Source organism: Lissotriton vulgaris, chromosome 3_1, assembly GCF_964263255.1.
Source record: "Lissotriton vulgaris chromosome 3_1, aLisVul1.2, whole genome shotgun sequence".
In the NCBI taxonomy this organism is placed as follows: domain Eukaryota; kingdom Metazoa; phylum Chordata; class Amphibia; order Caudata; family Salamandridae; genus Lissotriton; species Lissotriton vulgaris.
The window spans coordinates 1,034,318,849-1,034,339,883 of NC_141689.1; the positions used below are offsets into that span (position 1 = coordinate 1,034,318,849).

At 44.1% G+C, this 21,035-nt stretch overlaps 1 protein-coding gene across 1 annotated transcript in view; it reads right to left on the reverse strand.

The window, feature by feature from the left end:
- The window catches only part of LOC147727349 (protein FAM47E-like), a 270,030-nt gene extending 249,342 nt beyond the window's left edge, over window positions 1–20,688 (reverse strand). The window contains exon 1 of the mRNA XM_086961439.1: window positions 20,580–20,688. The gene's annotated coding sequence lies outside the window, so the exon portion shown is untranslated. The remainder of the gene's footprint in view (window positions 1–20,579) is intronic.
- Between the last annotated feature and the right edge of the window lie 347 nt (window positions 20,689–21,035).

The window sequence follows — 21,035 nt, forward strand, 5'->3', positions numbered from 1 at the left end:
GGTAGAGCTGCAGCACTGTTTATGTCAACATGAATGTGACCAGGACAAAATGGATCTCCACCTTCGACTGCAGACACTGTTATTTCAAATTTTACATTACAACTAATGGCAAAGCCACCACTTTTCTTAATGATATATGTAAGTCTCCCCTATGGAAGGCCTATGGAGCCCGATGGCATGGCGCTATATATGAAGTAGGACATACATTTTCTAATATGTCTTAACAACAACACTTCCAAATTGTTGTTTTGGTGTAGAAAGGTTAGTAGCCCCATTGGCTATTGCAGGGTTACTGGCTGGCATCCCAGCCCAGCTAACCTATGAATGGGACTACCTAACTGAGTCAAGTAAGGTATCGCATTAATCATGGCTGTAAACCCTACCTAATGCCCAGGTCGAATTGGAAGTCACTATTAAAGTAAGCAACTTTTAGAACATCACTCTGCAATCCAGTCAGTCCAGTGACCTCTCAAAGGCCCGGGTGAACAGAAAGGCTTCTAAATGTCTAGGGAGATGTCTGAGTGACTCCCAGGAACAAAGGCCATTGCTGTAGAGCGAGGTGAGACCGCCTATCCCAGAATTTCCACTCCAGGTGTTACCCCCAAAAGGCGAGCTTCAAAGGGGAAGCTGCCTTTGAAGGGCCGACTGTGACAACACCCCGGAGCAGGATGCCTTTTTGTTCCTGCAGACAATTAGGAGGCAGAGCCAGAGAGGGAAAACCCATCTCTTAACGTGTTTCACCATGGGTGTGTAGCCCACTGGTAGCCACATCTCTAGGGTGGGCTCCTGTGCTCCTGACGGGTAGGGCAGGGTCGTGCTATTTTGAAAGGGGCAACAATGGGGCACTCCGGGATAGCTAGATACCACACATTGCAGGATAAACATCACTAGGAAGGACAAGACCCAGTAGCCAATTGGCTAGTGACGGCCTGGACCTCTTGGGGCTCTTTCCTGGGATAAATATGGCACGGCTGGTACCCTGCCCCTGAGATCAAGCTGGAATCGGAGAGAGGGCTGAAGAAGGTCTGCCCTTGAAACGCCACAAAAAGAGACTGCACCGTTGAAAGGCTTGCACCTGCTGCACTGCAGGCTAGTAAAGTTTAGACTATGCCTGCATGTGGAAAAGTGCCCCTTTTTGACATGGTCACCCCCACTTTTTGGTCACTTGTACTGGTGTTGATTGGTAGTGCCTGGGTCCCTGGTAACCAGACCCCAGTGCTGGTGCTCTTATTCTTAAAACAAGACAAATGTGCAATTATAAGCCAATTTGCAAGGACTTTAGCACCTCTATAAGTCCCTAGTAAAAGGTACACTGGACATGGGTGCCAAAGAGGGTCCCTAAGGGCTGAAGCAGGTGTTATGCCACACTCAGGGAAATACACACAAACTGCATGCAGATTGCCATTGCAGGATGCGTGAAATGGTGCAAGCCATTCCAAACAAATGACAAGGCACACTTACTGTGTGCTTCCCCATGTACTATATGTAAGTCACCTCTATAGCAGGCCTTAGAGCCGTAAGGCAGGGTGCATTATATTACATGTGAGGGCACACATGCATGAGCAGGTGTGTCCCTGTAATGCCTAGTTCCACTGCTAGACATTGCAAGTGATCAGGAAGCCATCTCAAGGACATGTACTGGGCACTGGTCATTACAAGTTACCCAACTACATGATGGTTTCACTGAAAGTAATGATGTTTATTATCAAACACTTTGTCTTAATATATACTGATGCCAGTATCAGATTTATATGACATGCACCCAGGGGGCTGTATAGAGGTGGCCCCTGAAATCCTACTAGCCACATAGTGGGTTGGCTGACTGGAATCTCCCAGTATGCCATCACAGACAAGTTTCTGACACCCTGCCACAGAAAGCCCATGCTCTCAGATGTCCGAAACAATGCCTGCTCTGACAGAAGGCATTCACACCTCCAGCAGGATGGCTAGCAGATTAGCATTCCACCGATTTAAAATGCAACCATGGCTCCCCCAGACCAGGGGAACCCCACCCTCTGCTCTGAGGTCAATTTCTGTGGTTCCAGGAGGTCAGCCCCATCTCTCCACTGAGGTTCGAGATGCTAGACCCTCCAAGAGCCAATACCTTGGGTACTGGAGCACTTGCAATAACCAAGGCTTGTTAAGTGTCCAGCCCAGACACCACCACTGCCAAAGCTGACCTGCACAAGGAGGGACTTCAGGACCAATGAGGCTTACACTTGTTTTCCTCCCCTCTACAGGTCAAACCGAGAACCATGAGAGCCTCCACAGTAGATGGCCAGCCAGACAAATGCCTCTGCACCCAAGCCCCACAGCCTGGGTTCACAACAACTGACTGTGCCCCCTTGCTCTAAATACCCTCACAAACGGACCCCTGCTTTGGGTTCTGTCAGACTTGTCCCCAAGTTCACCCTTGCAGCCTTTCTTTTCAGGTGGCCATTGACTTAAACAATGTAGCACTCAAGGCTACTAATCTGTCCAGCACCTCTGCATCCGGACATGCCAGGGCAGGTAAACTAAAACTGCTGGTGGTTCTTTGGACCTTGGCCCCTATCACCTTAAGTTCTAAAGGTCTCCCCTGAACTTGGACTACTGATATAGGGAAAAATAGGATACATTTTGTGCAAACACACACAGAGTTAAGGCCTGCAACTTCAATGCAGAAGTTTCAGTTAAAAGCAGCTTTAGACCTCATTAGAAATACAGGCCCAGGCCTCTGCATGAGAAAAAAGCATGTTGCAAAGGACATTGAGTTTAGCTGAACTTATCAGGTCGCACAGTTAGTTAAAAGGTCAGGAAATGGCCTGCAGTCATGAAGATAAGCTACCTCATGAAGCGTAGATCATATCTTCTTCCAGACTTGGGAAGTATTTTAAATGTTGGAACTACAAAAATGACAAGTCCATCTGTTAGAGAGACTGAGCTGAAAGGTGTCAATCATGTCTTTTGCAATCGTGTTACTAATGCATGCACACATAGATTAAGCACACACACATGATTTACTGGCCCAGGTGCAAGCCATGTTACTGCTCACAATGACATGGATGTTGCTTCAGTTGAAAACCACATGTCACACTTACACGATGCTAGGCATGATGGATGAAACCACAGGTCAGAGGTCAGATAAGGGTGGCCAAAAAGGGTTAGGCAAAAATATAATCACTTGCTTCACAGGAAAACAGATGTGTGTAAAAAGTTGTTAATAACGTTTTAAGTCTGACAACAGGAAAACAACTGAGGGGGTTTCCGCCAATATGAGATGCGAGGGCCATGTGGCCCATATCTATATGTGCTTTGTTTTCAGGAAATTGTTGATTCTGCTGATTTTAATCTACACATTTGTGACGTACATACTATGCTTGTAACATTTTTCTCTTGTGGTTTGGAGGAATAAATACAGCTGATTCTAAGGTGGGGCAGAGACACTGAGTTGTATCTCCCTTGAGATAAACTGATCTCTCCTGTAGTGACTGATCCTCACTACAGTATTGTAAAAAACCCATATTCTATTGTTAACTTGTCATTCTTGGTGTTTCTTTGATAGATATATTTTCCTCTAACATTTTGGAGGAGTTCCAGCCAGGAGTTCCACTTCTCACCTGGTGTCATATCCTGAAATTCCTCCTGTCCTCTTGAAATGATTTGCGCAAATAAAAGGAGGTAAGAAGACGCCTATTGTAAGGTCGTAACATTTCTCTGGGACGGGTAGGACTTGGGAGTTAGCATTTTTAAAAGGTGAGAACAGTGCGAATTTCGTTCCTTTTACTTTACAAGTGACATGTTAACAAAAGACTTGATGTAATAACATTAGATACTTAAGAAGAGTAGATAATTGTACCGAAGAATTAATTGGAAAAATGTTTTAAAACATCCTACAGGGACATAGATGAATATCTTGGGGGTATATAGCAGTTATTATTTGAGAATATTCTCGTAACGCAGAACTCAGTACATTAAAACTGCATTATAAAAGCATGTCATTTTTAGAGATTACAATCACATTTTGATATACATATGAAAGTAAAATAAAATATTTTATCCAAATGTGTAGAGAGTCTATGACATTAGTTAGACTAGTCTCTGCTTATAGTTTCACCAGCCAAAAGAAGCTGGATTATTTAGAAGAATGTATGAGACTAAGTAAATTGAAAGGTAAGAAGAATAACTTGTGTTAATGAAAAGTATGCAAGGAGTAGGAGACGGGTGGATCTCCAGGATAAGGAGAAATAAAGTTAAGGATATGATCATATGAAAGAATTGAGGAATTAAGAAACATAAAAAGTTTAAATAAACACAGGTATTAACTCAACAGGCCTACCTACCTGTCAGAGGCAGGGGGGTTTTGGAGGTTGGGGAAAGAGAGGTGGACGATTTCTTAATGAAATAGATACTGATGCATTGTCCAGTGTAACCTCTATATTCAAACATAAAGACAAGGTCCTGCAAAGTGCCATGGGGTCCCCTGTAGAACACTTGGTTGAAGTATACTCTGAAAACATAGACCAAATAGGATAACTGTACGGAATGGCACAAGGCTACTAAATACCTCACATACCTATGACCCCAGGAGCCTGGCAGCTCTCCCATTCAGAACAGACTCAGAGGCAGACCCAATGGCAGCATAAAGAAAAGCCATTCACAGAAACAAGTAGTAGATGCACAAGCCCAGAAGAGGCCAAGAGGGAGACCACAAAAATGGCCAAAGCCAGACGGTCCTAATGATAATAAAGCAGAAGGGACATGGGGAGAAAACAAATGTCCTCCTCAGTTGACTCGCGTCAAGATAGCAAAGTGTCATAAAGACAACACAACTGTCTATTTTGCATATCCCATTTGAGATACAGGTGATGATATCTATGACTGGGCAACATATACTCTAGGTGAGTGAAGCCAAACACAAGAAGACCCCATTCCAGGCAGTGTTGTATATTTTGTAGATGGGTTTACACAATAGATTAGGACACAGGATTGAGCCACACAGGTGCAGTGGTGGTCAAAGCAATGTTGCATGACTCTTGAGATATATTGCTGATACCAGACCAGAGAATGTTGTCACTTTTTTACTTAAATCAGGTTGCTGAACTAGTAGTTTTAGTGGCAGCACTTAAACAAGGGGAAGGGGAAGCAATAACCATATACTTTGATTTACGCTATGTCACTGCAATAGTGCAAAATGGTACCTTAACACGTATACTATAGTTTTGTTAGCTAGTAAAACATCACCACCTTCAGGCCCATTGGATGAACAAAGACAGGAATAGATTTAATATATAGAAAGATACCCAAGCATTGCTATTTATAATAGAAAGATACCCAAGCATTGCTATTTATAAGTCCTAAAGCAGCTACATTTTCCTTGGCACTGCTAGAAACAACATGTCTCTCTAAATAAGCCAGGATTGGTTTGTTTGTAACTTACATGAGATGACCACAATGTAGAAATATACCTGTACTGTGTGCCAGCAGGGTTCTTTAAAGCCCACCTTTAAAGTAACAGTTTCTACAGTACTTGACATTAAGAGCCCTCCACTAGGATTAGGGCCAACTTTAGGGTGGTACGACTGGTGCCACAACAGCGGATGCTGGTTTCAGGTGGGGGCACAGGTTCCAAGTATATTGTGGTTTTAAAAGCATTTGCTAACATTCCTTGCCTCAGGCAAATCACAAAGTATATACAAAGTGCATACAATGTGGATAGGCTTGTGGGTTACTGTTTCTTGTTAGCAGGATCCTCTTTGTTGCTTGCAGTTTTATAAGTTACAACTCATAATATATAGCGTTGAGCTATTGACTGTCATCAAGGGGCTGTAGAGATACTACACGACATGGAGAGTTATACTTTCTGTTTAGTCTTATATTTTTCTAAATCTTGCATAAAAGTAGAAATACATTTTTATTAATAAAGAGAACTCCCAATGATTGTGTCACAGTTCAAACGCTGAGTTTGTACTTCTCCAGATCAAGAGCTCTTAAACTATACTGCCTATCAGTATGGATGACATGTAACTCCTACATCTTGCAGTTCTCTGTCTTATGAAACATTTCTTATACATTGATTTACACGTGTAACTGATTGTCTCTATGTAATGTGGGTGTGGTGTGGAGTGTTTTGACACCCTACCCTGGTATGAGAATTAATTAAATGCACCTGAGAGTGTTTATGGAGACTTACGGGGCACTGTTAAGGGTTGCTAGTGAGAGAATCAGTGCAGAGGTGGTCATTGAGGAGCACCAACAAACATATTCACATGGGGCACCACCAGTGATAAAGTAGGAACTCATGTCCATTGTGAGGCCAAGTTTGCTGCTAATTTCTGGTCGGTGAGGTAATGCTCCAGTGGGGCATTCCTGAGGAGATCAGATTTGATTTTGGCGCACACCTTTCTTTCAATGATATCTTCTCCCATCTCATCACTTTAAGAATGATACACAAACTTGTGTTAGCTTACCACCCCCAAATTAACAACATCTTCGTGTGCTTAAATGACCTCTTAAAACACACTATAAGTAAACTGTGTGTAACATTGGAAAATAAATGGTTGTACTGACTCCCATTAGCACTGCTCACCTCGAGAAACACCTCAAGTCAGACTACCATTTGACCCCACATCAGATAGTGACAGAGAGAAGGATGAATACTGATACTTTTTAGCCCTGGTCTGTTTCTATTATACACATAAACAAAACAGCTGATAATGATTCTGACCATGATCTTCTCTACACTGCTTTGTTTTGAAGAAATGTGATACCAGGTACCAGCACATGCTTTGTATAGGCGAATCCACAGCTAATACCAGCTTTTATGTATGCTCCCTTATTCCCAATGTTGCTGCAGTAGATAAATTGCATTACCCTAAAGAGGTATTCCTAAGCTTTTACTCACTGTCTTTTGCACCTTTTTTATGTAGAATAAAAGCACAGCTGCAATCAACACATCTTAGCCCCCTTACTGTGCAAGCTAAAACAACAAGATTTAATACAATGGCTGACATTCTACTGACCTTGACAGATAGACTAGAGAAATGAGGTCAGATATCAAGAATGAAGAAAACATCCTGCCCCTGCAGCGCCTGCGACGTGATGTTGCGGCCTGGGGGGCGCTTCCACTCTCGCTGCTCGGGCGCACCGCTTTCCTTAAAATGATGTCCCGCCCCACGCTTCCTCTATGCCCTTCAGAACTACCCCGTTCCCGTGCGTTATTTTAAAGAGATTGAAGGCCTACAGAGGCAGTTACTATGGGACGGGAGGCCCAGAATCGTGCTCAATATTTTAACCCTCAATTGGTATGATGGTAGTATCAGCCTTCCTGACATTAAAAAAATATTACTGGCCGGCCCACCTCGCTGCCATCAATCAGGGTATGTATCGGGCTCCGGGAGATCCGGGATATGCCATGGACAGATGGCTACTACCGGGTGGATCATACAACAGAGCCCTCTATGCCAATCCTAAGAATCTGCACCTGACTGGGCCCACATCCCACTCGGTCCAGGTGTGGCATGCAGTTAACAAAAGCTTGGGATGGGAGCATAGGTTGACACTTACCACCCCAGCTGTGGGACACGGCTGAACTGGGTGGGCTTCATTCCTTCATCCCAAGGGTTTTGATAGGTGGGACCTCATTGGAATCTCCAGGGTGGGTGACCTGTGGGTGCAGGGTCAGGTGCTCAGTTTTGACCTGCTGAAGCAACACTACGAACTCGCGGATACAGAGTTCTTCCGCTATCTCCAGATCTGTCATGCCTTGACCACCGTCATCAGTGGGGAGTCCTCCCTCCCTGACTCCTCCCCACTAGAAGATAGATTACTGGACGGACTCCTCCCTCAGAAAGCCATCTCCTTGAACTACAAGAAACTTGTCAATAACACACCAGATCCCCTAATGAAATTGCGTGAGTCGTGGGAAGCAGACGGCCTCCTATTAGATGACGAAGACTGGAGAGAAGCGGTGGCCTCCCCCAGAGAGGTAGCGATCTTTGCAAGTCTCCGACTGATACGGCTGAAAATTCTCCACAGAATCTACATTACAGGGCCGCAGCTGGCCCGTATGGGACATGGTGACAATATGACCTGTAGGCGTCACTGTGGGCAGGTGGCCACATTCATGCATATTCTCCGGAAATGTGAACACATTCATGGATCTTGGAGAGGCATCCATAGTGTCATGAGTGAGGTCCTGCACGAAACCGTCAGCCCTGAGGTCAAACGATGCTTACTGAATGTGTGGGAACCCACAGATTTGGTAGGAGCGGAGAAACTGTGGGTTACGCTTGGTACCGCAGTGGCCAAAAGGGACATTGCTCAATTATGGGGAGGGTCGGCAACCCCAACTACCACAGTGTCGAAGCGCAGCATGGACTGGTGCATGTTCCGGGAGAAGACTGTATATGTGGCAAGGGGTTGTCCTCAGAAATGGCCCGAGTGTGGGCCAAGTTGAATTCGTATAGGGGAGGTATCTGTGTTGCGCCTACTGTTCCTCCTGATGATGACCTAGTGTCTCCATGAGTATTTGACATGCTGTAGTGCTGATTCCCATAATTGTTCTGTAACCCTAATGAACAGCCATATTCAACCATGCTTGACTTTCAAAACAATGTGATTGCCGATTGTTTGTTTATTTTTGTTTTAAAAATCCATAAAAATATATTTAAAAAAAAAAAGAATGAAGGAAACAGGTCATAAGAGAGATTGGCCAAAATGGGGAGAAAGGGATATTAGAACAGGGTATTTTAGAGGTAACTGAACCAACATATTATGTAGTACAGGATCAGTATTTGTCAATGATAAATGGCATTTTGGTGTCACTTTCATATGTAGAGTTGTATCATTGTAGAATGGCAGGGACAAGTAGCCCTTTAAGATTTGGTAACATAATAGGACAGTTTTAGCTAATATGTAAAGTAAACATATAGAGATATATATTGGCAGGAATTAAAAAACACCACTCTAGAATAGCAGTGAAATTAACTGAGTTTCTCTTTGTTTCAGAGGAAATAGGACCGTAAAGGGGAAGTAACCTCAACAGCAACACCACTGTGGACGACGCCGACATGCAGGGGGGCACCGCCACCCTGATGCACCACTTTTGTCATTACGGGACTCAGCTCCACATTCACCTGACCCCAAATCGAAATGGCCTCTGTGACTGTATACGCACACTCCCTGGTGATACCAGCAGTGGACTTCCCTGATTTGTATGACCACCCCATGCGCTATCTAAGAGACTTTGTTTCACCATCAGCAGAAGAAAAAGCAAACTGCAGAATACTATGGCACTGCGGTTTGGGAAAACTGTCCCACAGGAACACAGACTATTCAATGACACATGTGGTCATAAGTAGCTTGGTGGCAGTCATTAGGGGTTGCCACCAAAGGGTTGACTCGGGGGGGGGGAGACGTCTGGCTAGGCCCAGATGTGGTTTGCAAGCCCCCTGTGAGCTCCCCCACACTTGATTTTTAAGCAGAACCAGAATAAAGTTGATAACGACTGCCATGCGGGAGGTGTGTGCAAGAGGACAATGGGACATTGGCTGAGGCCATTCAGGCATTGCATGATCCACACAAGAAGATAGTTGAAGAGGGGGGTGCTCCGGATGAGCGGGTCAAAAGCTGGTTTGATTGGGTGCCATCCTGGATGTTGGGGTTGTTCAAGGCCTTGTTGCCTCCAATTGTTGTATTGCTTTTGATGTGCCTTGTATTTCAGGTGATACTAGTCTGTTGCAAAAAGTTGACAACTAGCGTGGGAGCAGCATTCTTGGTCAGGAAAAGCACCACAGATCTCTTAGAACAGAGTGTTCTATATGAGGAGATTCCCTTCGAGGATGGGAGATTAGGAGAAGAAGTAGTCGAAAGATTCAACTAGAGGGGGGAATGATATAGGGAGAAATAGGATACATTTTCTGCAACTACACACAGAGTTAAGGCCTGCAACTTCTATGCAGAAGTTTCAAGTTAAAAGCAGCTTTAGGCCTCATTAGAAATACAGGCCCAGGCCTCTGCACGCGAAATAGGTCAGAAAAAAAGCATGTTACAAAAGACATTGAGTTTAGCTGAACTTATCAGGTCACACAGTTTGTTGAAAGGTCAGGAAATGGACTGCAGTCACAAAGATAAGCTACCTCATAACCTGTAGATCATATCTTCTTCCAGACTCGGGAAACCAGTAGTATTTTAAATGTTGGAACTACAAAAACCACAAACCACAAGTCCATCTGCTAGAGAGACTGAGCTGAAAGGTGTCAATCATGTCTTTTGCAATCGTGTTACTAATACATGCACACATAGATTAAGCACGCACACAGGATGGACTGGCCCAGGTGCAAGCCTTGTCACTGCTCATAATGACATGGATGTTGCTTCAGTTGAAAACCACAATATACACTTACACGATGCTAGGCTTGATGGATGAAACCACAGGTCAGAGGTCAGATAAGGGTGGCCAAAAAGCATTAGGCAAAAATATAATCACTTGCTTCACAGGAAAACAGATGTGTGTAAAAAGTTGTTAATAGCGTTTTAAGTCTGACAACAGGAAAACCACTGAGGGGGTTTCCGCCAATATGAGATGCGAGGGCCATGTGGCCTATATCTATATGTGCTTTGTTTTCAGGAAATTGTTGTTTCTGCTGATTTTAATCTAATCATTTGTGACGTACATACTATGCTTGTAACTTTTTTCTCTTGTGGTTTGGAGGAATAAATACAGCTGATTCTAAGGTGGGGCAGAGACACTGAGTTGTATCTCCCTTGAGATAAACTGATCTCTCCTGTAGTGACTGATCCTCACAACAGTATTGTAATAAACCCATATTCTATTGTTAACTTGTCATTCTTGGTGTTTCTTTAATAAATATATTTTCCTCTAACACTACAAGTATGTTTGCAGTATATGTCTTTCCCCTTTCCTCCCATTGGGTAACCTTACTGTGTTCAAGGCACATACTTCAAAAACCGTAATTTGTGTATTTTGCTTTTGTCTTGTAAAATCCATAACTCCTAAAGTGCTTACCTGATTCCGATGATCCTGGTGTCTAAAATTATATAAAAATCTGTGTTATTTCTATAAATTGCTCCTGGATTTTTTCTTCGTTGTGTGTACCATTTATTGACTCTGTGTGTGCAACAAAGGCTTAACACTCCCCTATGATAAGCCTAAGCTGCTCGTCCACACTACCACAAATAAAACAATTGGGATTATTAAAGTAAGCCATGCAAATTAATAAGGGTCAACTGGACTTTTTGCATGGTGTGCCACTACATTGACCCACCACATAAAAAGCCAGCTTCCTACACTGCTTCCTGGCTCGGGGAAAAATTGATTCCCAGCCCCAACCTAGACCAGTGACTATACCCATCAGTCAGCTGATCCCCTGGAACCAGCTCCAGGGACACAAGAACAGAAGAAGCCCAAACCAAAAATTTGGTAGCCACCGCAGAAGTTTTGCAGATACCATTCGCCGGACGCACAAAATCTGAGATAGCCAAAGGTGGCACCAGTGTCTGCCTGACCTGGGAGTGCTATCAAAGTCTGGATTTGTCATACTCAAGGGACACTAGCCCCCACCTAATGATTTTACCCAAACTGCGGTGCAAGGGGACCAGTAGCCCAGCATTGACTAGCCTGCTACTGCAGCAAGAGAGAACTTTGAGGGACCCTGATCTCTGTGGCCAAAGTCAACGCTCATCATCTGTGACTCAAGGGACAGCCACGACACCCCTGTCGACTGCACCTCAACTGGGGCATGCATTGAGCATGTTTTGCCTTTATCCTCAGCATCCGAACCACTTCATTTATGTCTATGGCAGTTCTTATGTAAAGTTTGTAATTTGCCTTAAAAATGCTCTGGTGGCCAGTTAACTGTCCAAAGTATCCTCCCTAGACCTTTCCCCTGCTGGATTTGGTTGCCCAACTCGAGCCAGAGCACCAGCACTAACTCTTTCAAACTTTTGAAAACTTTACCAACTTTTTGTAGGCAATTGCTAGTTTGCGGTTACATTTAAAAGTGATAAAAATATCTAAAATCTGTATTTCCATAACCCTCTGGTGGATTTGGATGATCAAGGTCTCTAAAAATCATAAAAATACACTCTTAACTTATGTACAAGCCCCTTGCGCTGCTGGTGTGTCACTTTTAGCATGCAAAAAAAGTGACGTACCGGCCGCTTGCAAATAAGCCCCTCCGTTTTTATAAATTGTTGTTGTGTCTCTTTCTTCTTGAATTACTTTCTTAATACGTTGTTTGATGCTGTTAAATGCTTTACACAAAGTTCCTTTGCCAAGTCTTACTGCTCGCAGTATCCGCTACCCAGGGTTGAGCTAAGGTTAAGTAAACAATACTGACTGGACCCAAGAAGGTATTTGCGAGTGTTCTCCATGATATTGCCCCACAGTCATATTATAGAGTACACCCAAATCCTCACAGCTGCCCACCAGGCAATCTATTGTTTTGGCCCAGTTTTTCTACAGTACAAACGTAGACTGTACATTAAAAGAAAGACTGTTTCATCAAGAATGGCATTGCTACTGATCATTTCCCCTTTCATAAGATCCTCCTATAGGAGGAAGCTCCTTTTCTGTACAAACGTGTGAATTATGACACATCCTTTAAAAAAAATAAGGAAAGTCCACAATCATCTAAAGCTCAGAAAAGCCATGAGCACTTGATTATTCTATAAGCTGCGGCTCAATTTACTGCAAGTTAATAAGAACCCAGCTCAATATATTGTGCGGTCTTTTCTCAAGTGCGGTTGGTGTTTTCACTCCCTTACTCCCCTAGACTTAATGCTTCCTGGGCCCATGCTTTAAGGTAAACTCTACAAAGTGCTGCCTTGTTGATTTTATCAGTGTCTTCAGTGGATTGGGCTTTCTCTTGCTACTTGGTGGACGTCACAAATTTGGTTTGCCCAATATACTATATGGCACACTCCACACTTAAGTTGGTACATTTCTGTATATTGTAACTCTCTCCATAACGCCCACTACTTAGGCACATTGAAGTTTGATGCATCATGCTTATATCATACCTTTTAACTGCTCAGTCTTCCTCCAGCTGTCTCCATATTTGTCTATCTACAACCAACAACCTTCCAGCTAAGCACCCAATGACTGTCCAGGTTTCTGATGCAAATCAGAGCACTTCACAAGCCCGCCTGGTATACAAAATGACATTATTGGAGTAGATACTTGACAACTAGAAAGAGTGTTGGGCCTTGCAAGGGGAAGGAAATCCCCACATAGAAAAGCACATTGGGGCACATCTACAAGAAAGTGCCTGAGCGGGCTCCGCAAGCCCTTTGGCTGCGCCACGCTGCAGCACTTTCAGAGCACAGGAATGCGACTTATCTACATTGATATGTTGCATTCCTGTGCTCTCCCCTGCGCTGGCGCAGAAACAGCTGCCATGCGCCGGTGCAGGCACCCTTGCACCGTGGTACAAGGATGCCTGAGCCATGGGGAGATTGCTTTTGTGAAGGAAGGGGCCCCTTCCTGCACAAAAGCAATCACTGCAGGCATTTTCCTCTTTCAATGCGTGCTGTAGAATGCAGCACACAGTGAAAGAGGAAAAAACGAGGAGAAATGAAAACATTTCTCCTCGTTTTGCTTGGCTACGCTACCCCTATGGTGGCGCAGCAAACGGACGCATTTCCAGGTTTACGATTTCTCGTAAATCTGGAAATGCATCAGTGGACATGGGTGTTGCGTGGAAAACACCCACAGCAACACCCATGTCTTGCCCCTAACAAGCAAAATGTTGCGTGACCAGGGGCGATATTTACAAGCACAGGTTAAGTCACGCAGGGTGACTTTACCTGTGCTTGTAAATATCCTTTAGCTGGCTGTGCCACTGGTGCCTCACGCAACGTGATGCACCAGCGGCGCATGAGGCGCGTAAATCTGCCCCGATATGTATACCTGCATAACACTATATCATGCAATTCCTAACAAACACCAAATTCCCAGTAAAAGTAAAATGCATAAACAGTGACTAATGCATTGTTATGCACTGCTCATAACCTCACACATTAAGTCACTGATGTTCCTAAATGGCATAATAGGTGACATCACAACATCTCAAATAACAATTGATGACATCACTGAGAAGATCACAGTTGAGTATGTAGACTCCAAATTTAGGGTGAAGGTTGTGAAAGGCTGCACCAAGGTTTTGACGTGCACAGCTGGTTTGGGAGGGTTGGAGAATGGATGCAGAGTGTGGCCAAGCGCTACACCTTGTGCCTTAGCCCCACGGTATATGACTGAAGGTTATGAAGTTTGGGCTTTGTAAACTAAGGATTTTGGGGTTGTCCTATATGCTGTTACACACATTCCCCCTTAATCGAGTAAACATAGAGTTGGATCAATTTGACCTTGTTGGAGGAATAGCATGTGCAACTACTGTAGAAATTATTTATCTCATCAGGGTGCATATGGTGAGAATACAATTCAGTTGTTTTTAAGAATCTTGAAAACACATTTCTAGAATTTCTTTTTTTTTGTACTGACCAATTTTTATTACTGTTTTGAAGAATTGCATAACACATCACAACTGCCTTCAATCTCGCTCTCTTCTCCTTCTGCAAAATGGAGCCATTTCACTCTGACATCAACTTAGCCTATAATAAGTCACTTAAAATACAGAACAATAAATCCTAAACCACCCCACCAAACTACCAACTGATCCACCAGTCCAATAGGCCAAAATTTCCAAATCACTTTCTCCACGAAATACCCACATTCAAATTCCAGTCTTGCTTCAAAACAATCCCCTTTCTCAGGATCTGTCACAAATACTAGAATGGTGCATGCCTAAAGCCAAGCCCCTTGCCTCTCAAGAGCCAAGAAGACCGATCCTCGACTGATCTGCAGGCACAAAGTATCTGATCCATGGGAAGAGTAGGTATGAAAAGGGAAAAACACTTGTCCTGGCATGTGGTCTTCCCTGCACTCCTTTACCGCTCCGGCAATATCACCATCTAAACGTATAGGATCATAGTTATGTATTGTCATGTATGCAAAGCACTGTCATCTGCAGTATTGTGAACATACCAGCTAACATACAATTGTGTGTACTGATCACCATGGCCTAAATGGGAGGTTTGCTCTGCAGGGTGAGAGAATAATGACAATCTAAAAGGAGTAATGAGCAGACCACTGGAAGGATGGGGGACCAGGAAGATTCTGTAGACTGGAGGTAGCAAAACTCAAAGGAGAGGCAAGGAACATCAGAATGAGAATAATACAAGTTCAAGTTAAATTCCACTTTATTTCAATTAATAAAAATCATTAAAAGTAAGCCATACAAATCAATGTGGGGTTACATGATTACATATAAAAGCAATTAAAATATATTTACAGTTATAATTTAAAACTATTCATTTTTCAGTTAAGTTAATATATCTACACCAACAGAACCATTTAATCCATCAAACTGTGTTTTCTGCAGCGAATAGAAGCAACAAAGTAGTTTGCCACTCCAAACATAATCACAGAGGATTCCATTAACTTTAAATATAACAGCGCTGGTTTAACTTGCAGGAGCCCCTTGTCCTTTAGTAATGGAAGAATAAACTTTATCCTGGGTAGTCTGTAGTAAGAGCAAAAGAAAGTAAAATGTATTGTGTCCTGCAGGGAGTGGCCGTCACACTTACAGGGGGCCGCATTCTCGGGCCTGCACCAGACTTTAGAATCAGTTAGCAACAGATGAATCTGATTAAATCTCAATTTGGTCAGCAACCAGCGGTGCAACGGGATCGTCACAGTGGTAAGGTACAGTTGAATTGGAAGGGATGAGATTAATAGGTAATGATCCTTTACCATAGGTTTCCTAAGTTGTACCGCCTCCCGCTCCTGTTCTCTGATCTTAATAAAGTTGGTTTAGACCCATCCTATATCTACTTTTACCAGACCAGCTGGATTTGTAAAAATTTCTGGTCGCCCCAGTTCCCTAGAGGTGATTTTAATATAAGACAGCCACTGGATATTCTTCCCTTTCTCCAAATGCATGCAATCCCTCAGAATCGCATGGTTTAGAGTGAGGTTAGGGTTCAGCCAGGATTTTATCCATAACAGAATAGGGGCCATATTTATTATGTCTCCAATATAGCCCATCCCTAGCTCTTGATGGATTGCAAAGGTGGGCGCTGATTGGGGAAGGCCTAGGAGTGCACGGAAAAATGTATTCTCCTCTGTTTGAATAACCTCCGAGTGTTTATACCCCCATACAGTGGCCCCATATCTTGCAATTGCAATTGTTTTCGCCCTATAAATGGATAAAATTGCTTCAATAGGTTTCCCTCCTAGACGTTTTGCAAAGCCTAGTATAGCAGCAGAGGATGTTCTTATCGCATTGGCCTTGGCTGAAAATTGTGGGGCCCAGGAGCCTCTGTCATCGAATACCACCCCTAAATAGGTAAAGATCTTAACTCTAGAAATAGCTCTACCATTATAGTAGAAGGAGTTAATACTATTTTTTCTTGCTCCTACAGACATGACATGCGACTTTCCGTTATTAATCACTAGGTCCAGTGATGTCATGAAATCACCAAAATAATTCAGTAATCTTTGGAGGCCTAAAGGAGTCCGTGCCAATAAGACGGCATCGTCCGCGTAAAGAGTACTGGGATTGAAATACCTCCCATACGCGGTATGTCAAGTGTAGCCTTACCCAGTGAATCTTCCAGTGAATTTATATAAAGGGTGAATAGCATGGGGGCTAATATACACCCTTGGCGTACCCCTCTGCCTGACTTAAACCTTGCAGTACATTTGCCCTCCGGTGTCATTCTTATTGAGGCATATAAGTCCCTGTGTAGCTCTGCCAGGAAATATACCAGAGGTTGATCCAACCTTAGGTCCATGAGCATAGTCCACAGCCTAGACCTGTTTACTAGGTCAAAGGCTGTGGACAAGTCTATGAACCCCAGGTAGACCGATCCTCTAGAGGCAACCGTATATTTGTTTAATATTAAATGCAGGTTGAGACACTGATCTTCGGTGCCTCTACCCGCTCTGAACCCAAACTGGGCGTTGGACAGAATATTTTTCTCTACAACCCAATCTTCTATTTTTGCTAAAATCACTTTCCCTAGAATTTTTATGGATGAGTCTAGGGGCAATATGGGCCTATAGCACCTAGGGTCCCCTCTTTGGCCCTTTTTAAACACAGGGATGATGATTGAACGTGACCATGACTCTGGAAACCCAGATGTTATTGAAGCATTAAATACATTTGTCAGTAATTTGGCCCAGAAATCGGGATTGGCTTTATACATGTCCCCCTGCACACCATCGGGCCCAGGTGCCTTTTGACCCGCTGTATTCTCGATTGCCTTCCTAACTTCTTCAATCGAAAATCAAAGTGCTGGCCACAGAGGATTTAAGTCAGATACCACAAAGGGTTCTAATTCCAGATTACTGCCATAAATACTTTCAAAATGAGTTAACCAATCCTTCTCACTAATATTAACTTCTAATGTGCCGTTCTCAATACCAGAGAACAATAGGTTGTGAACAATAGCCCAGAAATTGGAGCTGTCCCTCATTGTCGCTTTATCCATTAATGCTGCCCAAGCTTCCTTTTTTATATCACTATTGCGAGCCTGCACTATAGTTTTATACTCCCTCCTAAGTCTTATTATTTGCAATTTATCCATAGGGGTCTTTTTAAGGGCCCCTATGAGCATGCTATGAGCTCTGGTGCACTTGCTATCAAACCATCCCTTAGCCAAGGGGTTTTTTGGTCGGGTATTTACAGTGAGTTCTTTGGCCACTAGGGCACAAATGGTTTCATATGAGGTGATTTTATCCATCCCCATACTAGAGGAGTCCAAACAGATATTTAACTCAATGTCAGCTTTCACATTTAAATGTAAAATGTATGTAAATGTATAGGCATTTATATAGCGCACTACTTACCCGTAGGGTCCCAGGGCGCTTCGACCGCTGCGAAACCCTTCCTGGCTTCCCTGAGAGATGGTCCCTTAATGGGTATCTCCAGGGTGAGACCAGGCATCCCCGGCGGTCTGGTGTGGCCGTTAGTGAAGATGAGGCAAGCTAATGCCCAGAGTTGCCAAGTGTGATCGCTGATCAGAGTGGGCACCGAGGCGAGAGAATTATCGAGTCCGCTGACCCTGGTCCAGAAACCTGCCGCGCCGGGAATCGAACCCTGGTCCCGGGCCGTCCTCTGCTCTCGGGTCTGCCGCCTCTAACCAGTGAGCCACACTACTTTCACATTTAGGGTATTGAAGAAGTCTACGGGAGTTACTTTACTCCACTTTAGCCTCCTCCCTTGATCTTTGGGTATTAACGCAGTTTCTGCTACTACGCTGGCCGTTCTGTTGAGGAATTTAATACTATTATCCAACTCCAAGACTACCGTATTGTGATCACTATAAGCTGATAACACAGCATTATAGTAAATCACAAAACTTAACAATCTCGGAGATATAAATATATAATCAATAATAGATTCAGAATTCCTAGCAGAATATGTTACCACACGGTCGTTCCTATCCTGAAACCCAGGTTCATACAGATCAATATTTGAAATAAGGCCCTCTAGTGCTTCACCTTTTGGGCTATGTTCAAAATGTTGGTATACTGAGTTTGCGTGGCCTTCCCTATCTTCAAACTGACAATTTAGATTACATAAATGAGTATTAAAATCCCCCATCAAAATATAATGTACAAAAGTGGATTGATTCTCCTTGTATATTTAAAAAAAAAATACCAGTGAGCAAAGATGCTCATTTTGCGATCCATCTACCATGGAATTATACAAATTAATAAGTAACAATTTGGTGTCATTTGGCAAGCTAATCTCCACTATCAAGTGGTTTAGGGATGTAGAGTCTAACTTTTTTGCCGAGCCAACTTCTTTTACCGATAACAAGAGCATAAGACCCCCTTTATCTCACCCTACTGTCATTTCACATGCTGGAACAAAAAAAGACATGTAGCCCGTGACCCAGAAATCACACCCCCTATCCCAGGTCTCCTGAAACGCTATAATGTCATACTGCTTGACATAAGTTAGCCAGATGTTATCTTCCCTTTTTGAGCGTAGCCCTACAATATTCCAGCTCAAAATGTTTACCTTATTCTCCAATCCCCCAGTCTCAGTTGCTACTTTTAGGTCAAGTGTTTGAGGCCCCCTAGAAGAGCCTACAAGTCAATCTATCTCTCCCACCTGCGACAAGGGTGAAAAACGGTTTTGAAGGGCCAGAACCTCCCTCTTCTGGGTACCGGAGTAACTGGTTTAGGGCGTAATGCTGTATTAACAGTAGTCCAGCTATATGTCTGTTCTCTCTCTATCTGACACGGGAGAGTACGGAGTGGACACTTCCAAGTAGATTCACTCCTCGCTTGGATGGCCCTCTCTTCTGAGATGCATGAACTGGAGTTTGGATAAAAGAAACCAATGGGAGTGCTCGGATCCCTTGGTCCAACTTAAGATGCATCCCAGAAAACTCGTGAAGCCTCATTCCGATTATCAAAATTTACAATCAGAAAATCTCCCTTCAGAAGTTTTTTAGAGCGGCCCAGCCATCCCACACGTTTTCCCCTTAGAATTCTGGAAGATATGTTTTTCTCCCCTGTACAGTTTTTATTGCACCAGGTTTAGATGTTTTTTAATAGAGACTCAGAGGATTCCCTCTCTCCCACTTCCAAGGGGGGAACATTGACTATTATGGCACAAAGGGGGCAGCTTCCGGCGGGAGATTGATCGTGGGTTGGTGGACTGTGGCTTTTTCCTTTGGCTGGGCCTTCCTAACATCCAGTTCCCTTACAGAAGGAGAGGGCACCGCCCCTAACCCCTCTATGGAGTGTCCTGCCTGTTGAGGAGCAGTGCTACTAGGAATCACTGTTGGAACCCTTTCCTTACTAATCAATGGCAGTATACTCTTGGGCCTCCCAGTTACTTGTTGGGGGTTATGTGGCCCCTGTAATCTCGTAGGGGTGCCCTTAAACACAAAAGTGGGTGACTCCTTGGCTAATAAGAAGGCATTCAGACGCTCACATTTTTTTAGGATCTATGCAACACATTCATTCAGGGTGTCGATAATGTCTTTAGCAATTGACGTCAATGTAGATTCCACTTTCTCTGTAAGAATATTCTCCAGCATATCCCTGATTGTAGATTCGAGGGGGCTCAGGGATCCTTTTTCCGCCATATCAGTTTTTTGGGACTTCCCTCTTTTATGCTGTCTCTTTCCCTGTTTCTTGGCTTGGTTTGGTCCATCCCCTGGAGTGAGGTTAGCAGGCGTAACGGGAGCAGTGTTTTCCGGGGCCGGATCAGCTAATCTGAAAGGGTTAGTTTTTACAATAGTCTTAGGGTGTTCAATTATGATCCTGGGCTCCAGAGGCACCTGGCCTGCGGGTAGGCTCTCAATGACTTTTCCCTGTCCCTCTTGGGTATTGATTTTAGTAACGTCCAAGCCTAATTCACGTTCTGTGTTAGCTATTTCAGTGTTCAGGGCCCCCACCGCGGTAGTCTGATATGAGATGATGCTCTCAGAATTACGGGGAACTTTGGCCTTAAAACCCCCTCCAGTAGTGGGAGATGGCAATTTGCGCTTACCCATGATTGCTGGTCCGTGAGTGTTAGAGGGGTGGCCCGTCCCGTCCCTCGACGTCCCCGGATGGCCACAGATGGCCCGCCCTTTGCCCGGGCTTCGCCCGGCGCTCCCGCACAGTGGCAGGCACAGTCCAATATATAGAGATCACACGGAGTCCAGTGGGCGGGCTCACAGGGCAGACAGGACCAGGTGCAGGTCGTCAGTCCGGGGCTCCTCGACTTTCAGTCCCTACCGCGTAACTCTCCGCCCCTCAGGAATGTCTCGTACGTTGTTGATTAGCCCCAGATACCACACAGGGTCTCCAGCCCAGGCAGTGATCTTATCTCCCGGTGCAAAGGCCGCAGCGGCCAAAAAGAATCTACAAACACAATAAAGGTGCATTTCGATGGAAGCGGAGTGATAAATGCTGCGAAGTGCAGGTAAACCGAAGCAAGCACACTTGACAGGCAATGAAACAC